Source organism: Eumetopias jubatus, unplaced genomic scaffold (genome assembly GCF_037043125.1).
Source record: "Eumetopias jubatus isolate StellerSeaLion01/CBP00866 unplaced genomic scaffold, mEumJub1_p1.0 scaffold_12, whole genome shotgun sequence".
Lineage (NCBI taxonomy): Eukaryota > Metazoa > Chordata > Mammalia > Carnivora > Otariidae > Eumetopias > Eumetopias jubatus.
The window spans coordinates 47,188,597-47,200,556 of record NW_028274818.1 but is presented as its reverse complement, the minus strand read 5'-3'; the positions used below and the strand labels follow the sequence as shown (position 1 = coordinate 47,200,556).

Below are 11,960 nucleotides of genomic sequence, written 5' to 3'. Positions count from 1 at the left end.
AAACCCAAAGTGATGAAGTTATTTAACAAAGCTCATGCAGCTGGTAAGTAGCAGCACTGGAATTTTACTCTAGAACCCATGCAGTTTATACTATTCCAGCCTGGCTACAAATCTGAATTTCCTGACTGCTGATCCTAGAGCTCAGCCTCCCAGAATTGTGAAGCCAGCTGATGAATCCTTACAGAAGATGGGGGGAGAAAAATGGCAAAGTGGGAGAAGTTCTAGCTTCCAGGGAAGAAAGCAGGCCTCTAGTCCCTGGCTGGCTACATACTTTTCTTAGGTCACTCTTCATCTCTGGATCTCAGTTTCCGTATCTGAAAAAATGGGAACTTTGATCAAATGACCTGTAAGATTCCTTTCTAGCTCCAAAATGTAGGACCTCACTGTATCTGCTCTCTACCTTGAAGGCCCAGCCTGCTCTCCAGCATGTTATGTGCTTTCTAAGAGTCTGTGGGATAGAATGTTTATCCACAGCCACGCAAAGCAAGACAGGACAAGATGCAGTCCGTCAGGCCAGAGTTCTGGCTGCAACCAGCCTTAAGTAATCAGCAAGAAATACCTAACTACCAACTTCTGGCTGCCTCTCCAAGTGAGGAATGACATTGGTTAGCATGTACTCCCTTTTTCATGTAAAGAGATTGTCATTGTGTAGCCTCTATTCTATTTTTGGTTATATGTTTTGCAGCAATTCTCCTATGAGATTGTAATGTAAGTAAGATAGTTTTGGATTCATAAGGCAGTTATAAAATATATATTAAAGTGTTGTGTTCTAAAACACACTGAGAAGCTTTAAAGAAAGCACGTATCATGGGCCTTAGATGAACTCGCACATGTGTGTTAAGTCAGAGATCATCATAAGTGGAAATGACGATGGATCACCTCATTCACACCTCTCACATGTCAGATGAGGTCTTCACTGCACTCCCAGATGATTCCCAGAAACTCTGCCTGTACTTAGTGCAGGGACTGGCCACAGCAGCACACATACAGCAAGAAGAGATCACACAGAAGACCAAGGGGTGGGATCAGCCAGTCAACAGTGGGCCCAAAGAGAATTTTTGCCCTGGACATTGGGAGAGCAGAATCAGCTCCCAAGACAGAGACATTTCCATCGCCGTGGTTCTTCAAAGAGGAAGTACCTCCTTTCTCTTTTTCCAATGTGCTGCCCAAAATTCTTGGCTTCTCCTAGATATGTTTAGTTCAAATTTCCATGTATTACAAAAATAATTTTCCAATGCCTATAGCTTCTACTGATATTGAATAATATAATGAAGGGTTTTCAAAGAAGAGAAACCTTGTGGATGGAAGCTGTTTGACTCTGTGTATCACTCAAATCGGGGCAATGGTACTTGTGTCCCTGGTTCATGCTTACACTTGGCTTAGCAGCTGCTAGAAGCCTCTGTGCATTACAATAAAGAAGTCCATGCCATGCTTGGCTGCTGATTTTTACACATTCACATAATAAACACTGATGAAACAGAGAAAGACTGAAAATTATCTAGTCTCTTCTGACTTTTTAAATACAATATGACTCATATCTTGCAATGTGGCCAGCTATAAGATGGATAACTGTAACAGGATGGAGCATTCTTGGAATGGCTGAGAACTGCAGTTCTGCCCACATACCAGAGAGGCAGGCAGCAGGTAGGAAGTCCACCTACACAGACAGAAAATAATACTGAAATATATGGCAAGAAAAAAATCAGAGGCAATTGAAAGGGAAGCATGAGGAGGACAGAATACAGCATTAATTATGGGAGAAAAGACTGTAATTTCCATATCTGACAGAGCTGGATATCCACAGGGTGACTCAATCTGGAAGTTCAGGGAGGGAGACTGATGCACTGTATGTATGTATGTATGTATGTATGTATGTATTTATTTAATTTTATTTATTTATTTCAGAGAGAGAGAGAATGAGAGATAGAAAGCACGAGAGGGAAGAGGGTCAGAGGGAGAAGCAGACTCCCCGCCGAGCAGGGAGCCTGATGTGGGACTCGATCCCAGGACTCCAGGATCATGACCTGAGCCGAAGGCAGTCTCTTAACCAACTGAGCCACCCAGGTGCCCTGCACTGTATTTATTTTGTGAGATTCAGACGAAATGCACCAGGTCAGGGAGAAGTGGAAAGAACAAAGAAGATTCTTGGCCACAAAGTGATTTCCATACTCAGGAAGATGTCAGAATTGGGAAATACAGTGGGGCCAGCTCACCGAAAGTATGTCAAAGCCTATGAGGGAGTACGGGCCTCAAGGGGCGAGAGGAACACCAGTGGAAAGGGTAACTTGCTGCTGAGTTGGGGACCAGTAGTCCAATTCATCAACACTCCTTGCCTGCAAGAAGGATGACATTAAACGTTTATAGGGTTTCAGCTCTGCTGAGAGAGGCCCAGAAAGCCGAAAGACATTATAAAAGAGGTGCAAAGTTAGAGCAAGTTGCCAAGAAATTAAGTGGCACAAGAAATACCAGACTCCACCCCTAACATTCTTTAAAAAAAAAAAAAAAAGACTTCACAAAGCTTTCACCGGGTTTATAAATATAATTTTTTACTTTTGAAAGTATCTATTTTATCTTTATAACTAAGAATGTAATAGATTTGATGAAAGTTCCTCTGTGTATCTACTTTTTATTTTTTTTAATTTATTTTATTTATTTTTTAAAGATTTTATTTATTTATTTGAGAGAGAGAATGAGAGAGAGAGAGAGAGAGCACACATGAGAGAGGGGAGGGTCAGAGGGAGAAGCAGACTCCCTGCCAAGCAGGGAACCCAATGCAGGACTCGATCCTGGGACTCCAGGATCATGACCTGAGCCAAAGGCAGTCGCTTAACCAACTGAGCCACCCAGGTGCCCTGTATCTACTTTTTAAAAAGGCAACAGTACTGTGACAGATTTAAGCTTCCCTGATCTGAAATGACACTTCTTTTAGAATAGAAAAAAAAAATTAATGATACATGTACCTACTTTAATACTATACAAGAAAGCACAGTAATTTCGTACAATTCATTTGTGAACATGCAGACAGACATTTTATGAGCTGAGACTAACAGGATGCTACCTGCTCTTTACGAGCTTTTTTCTACTGATTTATGCCACAAGTATTTTGAATGGTTACTATGTGCCAGGCACTGTTCTTGTGGCTTGGGACCCAGCAGTGAGCAAACAGACAAAGATCCTTGCTGTTCTGAAGCTTGGATTTGAGTGAGGAAAGATACACAATAACCACAGATATATATATTTTAGTATGTTAGAAGATAATTTGCTATGGGGAAAAAAGTATAGAACGGAGTGGGATAAGGGAGATCTAGAGTGTGATGCTGGGGGGAGCATGATCTAAAAAGTGATCCTTGGGGTAATCTCAAGTAAACTTAATCATAAAGATCTGAGTGAAGATGTAAGAGCTGAGGGAGTTAGCCAAACTGACATCTAAGGGGGCATGTCTGGTGTATTCTAGGAATAGAAAGGAGGCCAGTGTGACTGGAGTGGAGGAGGAGAGAAGCAGGGAAGGGATAAGGGAGGGAAAAGAGGGAAGAAGAAGAATAGAAGAGACTTTGTTTCAAAAGTAATTTACAGGGGTGCCTGGTGGCTCAGTTGGTTAAGTGTGTGCCTTTGGCTCAGGTCATGATCGCACAGTCAAGGGCTGGAGCCCCACATTGGGTTCCCCACCTCGGCAGAGTCTGCTTCTCCCTCTGCCCCTCCCCCTGCTCGTGCTGTCTCTCTCTCTCTCTCTCTCTCTCAAGTAAATAAATAAAATCTTTAAAAAAAGTAATTTACATGCTGAAAATGTAATTTATATTGAACTAAATCTCCATAAGGCTCACTATCCCCAATGTAGCATTTGTACATAAATAGACATGTTCTATAAGATTCCAGTACTCCAAATAAATGTAACATTGGATCAAATAAAATTTTAACTTTATATTAGGTTGGAAAGCTATGTGGGAAAGGGGGAAGGGGAGGTGCATTTAAATGTCATAAATAGCTTACTTCAATAACAGAGCTGAAAATCTATCATCTATCTATCTATCATCTATTATGTATCTATCTATGTTTAATCCCTCAAGGCAACAGAGACCTGTTCACCTACCGGGCACATTGGAGGAGCTTGTGGAGCAACAAAATCACCAGATCTGGAGCCGTTTGAATGAACTGGGATGTAGGAACCTACATGTATCCAATACTCCAAAAACCAAAATATCAGTGTCAAGAAGAGGAAAATGTCAGTTGCTAGAAGCAAAGACTGGTCTCCTAATGAGTGGGTGAGTAGATACACATGCAATGCTAGTTTAATCATTAAGTGGTTTTCTTCTGCTTCTCTTTGCTTAGAGTAAGCTTAATAACTTTAATTTAATAAATTCCAACAATAAAAATGATAAGTTTATTTGGAAACATTTCTTTAAATGCACACATATCAACTTGCCAACTATGAAGAAAACAACAAAATTAGTCAGGCTTAACTATGCAGAGTATTCAATGCTGGAAAAACTCTTGAGAGCCTCCCCTAACAGGGAGCAATTTTTATTTCACATCTCTACTAGCATTCTCTAAGCATTAGCTTATTTATTCTACACAACAATCCCATGGTCTCGATTTTATTTATTTTTAAGTAGGCTCAAGCATGGAGCCCAACGTGTGGCTTGAACTCACAACCCAGAGATCAAGAGTCAGATGCTCAACTGACTGAGCCACCCAAGCTCCCCTCTATGTTCCTAATTTTAAACAGATGAGGAAACTGAAGCACAGAGAATTTGAGTAACTTGCCCAAGGACACACAGACAATAAAAGGTAGAGCTGGGATTTGAACCCTAGTGGCCTGGGTCCAGAATTGGACTCTATACCAAGGGCATTGTGGGCTTACCATATGTGGAACTTAAGAAATAAAACAAATGAGCAAAGGGAAAAAAAGAGAGAGAGAGACAAACCAAGATGCGGGTTCTTAACTATAGGGAACAAACTGATGGTCACCAGAGGGGAGCATGGGGTGGGGGGGAGGGGGTGAAACAGGTGATGGGGATTAAGGAGTACACTTATGATGAGCACCTGGGTGTTGTAGGGAAGTGAACAGCTATATTGTACACCTGTAACGAATATAACACTGCATTAACTATATTGGAATTAAAATAAAATGAAATAAAATAAGAAAATATGTATATGCCCAAGCTATTTATGAATGATATCATCCTGGAGGGAAAGCAACTATATACTATTGCAACATTAAGATAGGGAACACCAGGTAGACTGGGGCCGGGGGGTGGGGGGCGGTAAGAGTTCTCTTGAAAAGAGGCCAAACAAGATAAAGGTCAATTGTGGATACCTGACAATTGGCGGCAGTCTTCATACTCTTTCCATCTTTTGCAGGCTCTTCGTGGATCTAGTTTCATTACTGCTTCTGGAGCCCATAAGATGATAGATGTTTTCAGCCACAGGGTAGTATAACTTCTAGATGATTCTCATGATTTTGTGACGGCTACCGTGGGAGCTTCTACTGCAGCCCGGCAGCTTTCTATAGATGCCTGAATGGACCCTGGGCTCGCAGTCTCATCTTACAAATAAAACAGAGAATGACCCACAAATCACACTTGGGTGCTCAGTTTTCTCAATTCCTTCCGCTCTGGCAAGTTCTCCTTCTTTCTTTTTTCTCAGCTCTCTTTGGGAACTTGAGATCAGTTGGAGAAAGACGAGGGCTGCGGCTTTGCCACAGCTGCACCCACCACAGGCCACCCTGCCATCCTCGGTCCCCTCAAATGTGCCGTCTGGCCCCAGCAGCTGTTTATCCCACTGTCCTTGGCTGCGCCTGAACCCAGATGCGCTGCTTTGGTTTTACCATTTCATGAGCAAAAGAGTGAAGCTGAAGGGCACCTAGGTGGCTCCGTTGGTTAAGCATCTGTCTTCGGCTCAGGTCATGGTCCCAGTGTCCTGGGATCAAGCCCCGCATCTGGCTCCCTGCTCAGCGGGGAGTCTGCTTCTCCCTCTGCCCCTCCCCCTGCTCGTGCTTGTTCTCTCCCTCAAATAAATTAAAAAAAAAAATTCTTGAAAGAGCAAAGGAGAAGAAATGTTGTCAGTAATATCAAGTACTGCTGAGAGCACACAGAGGGTTGAGATACGAATAAAAGGTTATCAGTTACATCACTGAACATAGTTTCCACGGAAAGGTAAGTGGAAGGCAGACTTCAATGTGGAAGAGTAAAGAGAAGTTGAAGAAATAGACAAGGAAAGGAAATGTTGGCATTTCAATAAGATTGGCTGAGGAGAAACAGGGAAATGGACTGGTGGCCAGAGAAGGAAGTGGAGCCAAGGGATACTGTTTTTACTTGATGACTGGTTCTCTGAATGTGTTAGCAACTAAGGGAGAAAACATCAAAAAGGAGGCAAGTATAGTGGACTGGAGAATAGGTGGATGGAAAAGGTTGCTAAAGGGAGATGAACAGCAAGAATACAATTTCGGGAGAAACTCAAAATGTCATGTGGTCAATCCCCTCTTCTTTTAAGGATAACAAACAAACATAATAATAGGGTTCAAAGCTACTTTGTTAACTAGTCAGCTGGCTTTAATTTCTTACCTAATAAATTTTCCTAAATTTCCTTTTGCATTATTTGTGTAATGAGTAGGTCAGTTAATGATATGGTTTTGATTTGTGTTAGTAGAAAACCCCAAAACTCCTAACCACTTTTCTCATATCTGTTATGTTCTTCTTATGAAAAAGTTTTGCTTAAAAATCAGGTAAATTAGCTTAAAGGAAGAACAGGGATTAATTTATGTTTGTGTATATATAATCAGTCCCAAAGAAGTTGACAGGATATTAAATGTGAAACAAACTGAGCTTATCTTTAATAAACACTGTGGAATTAGTGGAACCATTGTTATTTCCAAGAATAGAGATGCTAAAATATCACGTTAATTCTCAGTTATTCACACAGTTGGAAATAGGCTTGAGTCAAGAATCCAAAAGGGCAAATTAATCATGCATTTAATACACATTGTTTCTGGAAGGTTTAGTGGGATTTCTATTTATATGTGGAGATTCTGATGCTTGAGAGTATTTAAAGATTCCCCAAAATGAACCTGCATATGTAAATATCTACCATTTAATTAGATTTACTCTGGTGCTGCTGCCAAAAGCCACACATACCCAGAGCTACATCTTCCTTCTTATTAAAGGAAAACAATTATCTTGCTAGTTTATACTGGTACCTAAGGTAGTCAATTGCATTAGCTAAAAAGGAAGGTGGTTTACTATGTAAAAAGTGTTTAAGTATGTTAATGAAGAATCTCCCTAATTAAATACAGGAAGTGACAACACTGGTCAGAATATTTAGGCATGACTGAAAGTTAACTTTACGTTAACACTGGATTCTTATAAGCTCTCTGCAGTTTTTCTATGCTCCCACTAGAGCCTGGGCATTTATCTATTATTGTATTATCAATATATGCAGAATGTTTCCCGGGAGCATATTTTATGTAAGCTACAAAAGGGGAGTTACAAGCTTTGGAACACAGAAGAAAATCATCTGACCTGGACATGAAGAGTAATTACATGAAGTCTTCAAGAGTAAGTGATCTATAAACTGGGATGTGAAGGATTGGTTTGCATTTTAGAGGAGCTTTGGTAGACGTTATGGTGACTGTAGAAATGGGCAGTAGAGATCATGGTACCGGTGTGGTAATTGGTAATAGAGAACATCTGGTTATATTAGACGGAGTTTTCAAGCTAATGTGCCCTAGTTACACTGCCATGATGCGAAAGAGTTATCGACATATTTGAATCTTGATTTCCCGATTCTTGGTTGGGGAGGGGTCTAGGTGCGATCCCAGGTCAATTGCCCCTAGACACAATGTTAAAAAGAAAACCACAGGCCCAAAATGGCATTCGTAGGCCAAGTCACCAAACCAGGGCTTAATACCTAACCTAACTGCCTGTCAAGCTCCCCCAGAGATATGTCTTAACTAGTCAAGTCAGGAATTTTCTGATCACCAATAAAGTAATCAGTCTTAGGGGCCCTCTCTGTTCCCCAAAGGAAGAAGAGGTAATCCACCTAATAAGATCCCCTGTCCTTCCCCCTATGGGAAGGTGACCTTGCTTTTTTGGCTAATAACTTTCTTGCCCCAACCTCTTTCCTACAAAAACCTTCCATTTTTACAACTCCTCAGAGCTCCCCTCTACTTGCTAGATGAAATACCGCCTGATTCATGAATTGCTTAATAAAGCCAATTAGATCTTAAAATTTACTCAGGTGAGTTTTTGTTCTTTAATACAAGCAAACTTGTTGATTTATCCTGGCGTGTCATGCACGTATTATGATTTTGCCTGTGTTGTGAAGTAAAGTTGCTTGGAAAGCGCTGCCTTAAAGAGTGGGTGTGGCTACCACACTGAGTGAAAATTGGTTGGGGGAGGAAAATGAGGCTATAAAGGTGAGCATGGAAAGATCACGAAGGGCCTTGTAAACCATTATAAAGATTTCGGGGAGCCATCGAATGGATTTAGGCATAGAACTGACGTGAAGAAATTCACATCTTTGGAAAAACCACTCTAGCTGGGGTAACAGAATAGATTGGAAGGAAGTCAGCCAAGCAGCAAGGGAGACTAGTTAATACATTGTCACAATCTGGAATTATGATTACTGGCCTGGGAAAAAAGCTAAGGGGTTGGAGAAACTGTAGAACCTGGAAATTAAGTAAATAACCAAAGGAGGGCAAAAGGTAAGGGTCAAGGATGACTTTCAGGCATTTGGTTTAATCAATTAGGTGGATGATAATAGGAATAGCTGATGTTTATGAAACAGTTTTAATAATCTTATCTATATGCCTGCCACTGTCTCAAGAATTGTATCAATTCATTTCATTCTAACAACATTCTAACAACATGGCAAGTATCAATCTGTTACTCAGAAGAGCCACTGGAATGGAAATACACATTTGGGAGTCAACAGCTTATGGGTAGAAAGTTGAACCATGGAACTTAATGAGACTGACTGGCAAGAGTGTGTGTAACAGAAGAGGGCTGAGAATGAAAAATTAAGCCCATAGAGACATTGACATTTAAGGAATAGACAAAGGAAGACAAGGTAGCAAGAAAAATCTGAGCAAAAGGGGTTAGCAAGGAAAAATAGAGAAAGAACCAAAAGAAAGCAGAGGAGTGTGGTGTCACAGAGGCCAAGGAAAGAAAGATTCTGGGAGAAAGGAACGGAAGAATGATGTTAAGTGCTACAGTTACAAGGACTAATAATGATCCATTGGATTTAACTCTAAGAAATCACTGTAATCATTAGTGGGAACAAGTCTATTATAATAGACTTGTAAAGGCAGAAATCATATAGAAAAGTATGAAGAGTGAGGGGCTGTTGGGAAGCAGTGAACTGAGAGTAGGTAACCCATTTGAAGAGGGGTCCTTAATGGGAAAGGAAGATGATGGTAGATGGAGGCCAACGTGGGGTTGAGGGACACTTTTGTTGTTCTTAAGAGAGATTTAAGGAAGCTTAATGCTGCTGGGAAGGAGAAAAGGAGAAAGAACGTGGGTTCAAGAATATAGGAGGGAGATGGGCTCATTAATAGGTAAAGTCCTTGAGAGAGTGGCTGAGATAGAAAGGCAGAGAGCCCAGGCAGAGATTAGGAGGAGGGACACCGATTCTTTTAAAAGAGAAGAAATAAGAGAATAGTGAGTTTGGAAGCAGGTGAATCTTTAGATTGAGAGACAGATGTGGAGAGAGCTTTTATCTGATGACTATGTTTTCCCTAACGACTAAGTATTTTGGTGTTTTAAGAATAAGGGAGAAGTTGGGGAGGCCCTGGGTCGAAGTTTACTTTGTTGGTGTAGTGCTGGAAACACTGGATTCTTCTATGTTTGTTTGTTTTTTATGAGGCAGTGGTGGCAACAGATTGGGATCTAGATGATTGGTCAGAGGAGAGGTTAGAATGTGAACCATGGAATCATGGCTGGAGGGGAACGCTGTGAGTTATTGAAAAAACTGATAGGTGAAGATAAAGGAAAAGGACCCTGGAATTACAAGTTGTCAGGACTTCGTAGGACAGATGGTGAGGGTGTAACTACATGGCCAGAGAGTAGGATGACTAAGCTGAAGATTTTAAGGATGGCAGTTCTGCATGGTGACAAGCTCCAGAGCATGGTCACTGGGAATGGGAATGAGATGTTTTTACAAAGATGTTTAGCAGAGCCCCTGGGTGGCTCAGTCGGTTAAGTGACTGCCTTCAGCTCAGGTCATGATCCCAGGGTCATGGGATCGAGTCCCATGCCATGCTCCCTGCTTCACAGGGAGTCTGCTTCTTCTTCTGCCCTACTTGTTCTCTCAATCTTTCTCTTTATCTCTCTCAAATAAATAAAATCTTTAAAAAAAGTGAACAAGCTTACAAATAGGTAAAGTTATTTTAAGTAAGGAGTCAAAATGTAATCTGAAGTTCTCAGATCCACCTCATTCTGTTTCTTTTGTTTATCCACTTCATTCTGTTTTTTTTATTTTTATTTTTATTTATTTTTTTTTTTTGAGGTGAAAGCCAAGTTTGTTGAAGCTATAGAAAGAGCAGATACAGATACAGATGGAGTGGTGTGTGTGGGAGACTCAGAAAGGGAATAAGGAGCATGAATCTCCAATCTCATTCTGTTCTAGTTCAAGCATGAGAATCAACAGAGAAATCAGTGATTGTCTCTAAGAAGGAAATTTCAAAACCAAGACACCTGTACCTATGTATACCTCTCAAAAACCTCTGGTGATACAGTTGCCATGTCCTTAGGACTTTGAACTCTTGCCTAGCACAGCCTTCCTTTAGCAGCGAGGTAACTTTGCACCCAGAGTCAAGGGTGCCTTGCAGAGAAAACCCAATGAACTTTCTGCAGCTGTTTTCCCCCCATCTCAGCTGGAAGCACCAATGCCTTGGCATCTTTTCGTATTATTAAAACAAAACTTTACCTCCCGACAATGTTGCAACCTGTAGTTCCAAGATAGCAATGCTTCCAGAGCTCCTTTTTATGTAAGTGTGGAGTGTTTATTACTATTAATGGGATGATTCTAATCAAATAGAAAAGTTAGAATCAAAGGAAAGTCTATGGAGGAAAAAAACTGATTTCATGAAATTTTATTATATCAGAATTGTGAACACAGCCTAATGAACTGTTCTGCCACTACTTTCGAAACATGGAAAAGATCTTTTACTTGTCTTTTCCGTTTCCAAAACTACCAGGCTGCACTCACTTTGCCCCGGTGCTCCTTCTAGCATTTGTGTCACTCCTGCCTTGGAATGCTGAATGTCTCCTTTGTCAGCTTTGAAATATATTGTCTCTCAGGCACTTGGGGCTTAGTTGGTTGAGCTTCTGGTTCTTGATTTCGGCTCAGGTCATGGTCTCAGGGTTGTAGGATCACGCTCCATGTTAGGCTCAGTGCTCAGGGGGGAGTCTGCTTAAGATTCTCTCTCTCCCTCTCCCCCTCAGCCCCCCCTTTAAATAAATAAACCTTAAAAAAGAAAAGAAAAGAAAGATATTGTCCATAGAACTTCTACAAGGATCATCATTCCTCCCCATATTTGAAGTTTAGGTTTTGTGGGCTGCTCATCTCATGAGCAAGTCACCTATCATTCTCTGTTCTTACGTGATGACGATCTTTTCCAAATACTATTCAAGATCCACTTAAATCTTATCTCCTTCATGAAGTCTTCTCTGGCCATCCTAAGCTGCAGAGTATTCTGTCTCCCATGACGTGAAATACATAGTTCAACACGTATTTGTTGGATGCCTACTAAGGGCAGGCACTGTACTAGGTGCTGGTGATACACTGTTCAATAAGATGACCTATGTAAGCATAAGGGCAAAATGCATAGTATGAAGTAAGTACTTAGTAAATAAATATTTCTGCAGAAGTTTCAAGGTGGAATAAAAGAAATTGAACATTTATTTATTAAACGTGCCTTTCTGTAGATCAGGACTTTAATCTTCAGAATATTCCTTAAGGCCTTA

At 40.9% G+C, this 11,960-nt stretch overlaps 1 pseudogene; it reads left to right on the top strand.

Moving 5' to 3' along the window:
* The first annotated feature begins 864 nt into the window (after positions 1-864).
* LOC114222851 (nuclear nucleic acid-binding protein C1D pseudogene) overlaps positions 865-11,960 on the top strand; it is a 34,372-nt pseudogene continuing 23,276 nt past the window's right edge.